This window comes from Penaeus monodon, chromosome 24 (genome assembly GCF_015228065.2).
Source record: "Penaeus monodon isolate SGIC_2016 chromosome 24, NSTDA_Pmon_1, whole genome shotgun sequence".
NCBI lineage: Eukaryota > Metazoa > Arthropoda > Malacostraca > Decapoda > Penaeidae > Penaeus > Penaeus monodon.
In genome coordinates, this window is record NC_051409.1 from 31529727 (window position 1) to 31529931 (window position 205).

Genomic DNA, 205 nt, shown 5'->3' on the forward strand with positions numbered 1-205 from the left:
TTGTTAACGTCTATTTGTCTTGGTTTTGTTATCACTTCTTCCTTATTTTCTAGAATTCTTTACATCATCTTATTCATGGACCGTCATTTTATAGACATTCCAGTACGCAGAAACTAAATTCCAGAAACTTGTTTAACAGAATGTTACCATCTGATATTACATCTATCTGAGGCTGTTCTATAAAGCTTGTGCAAATACGGAAAAA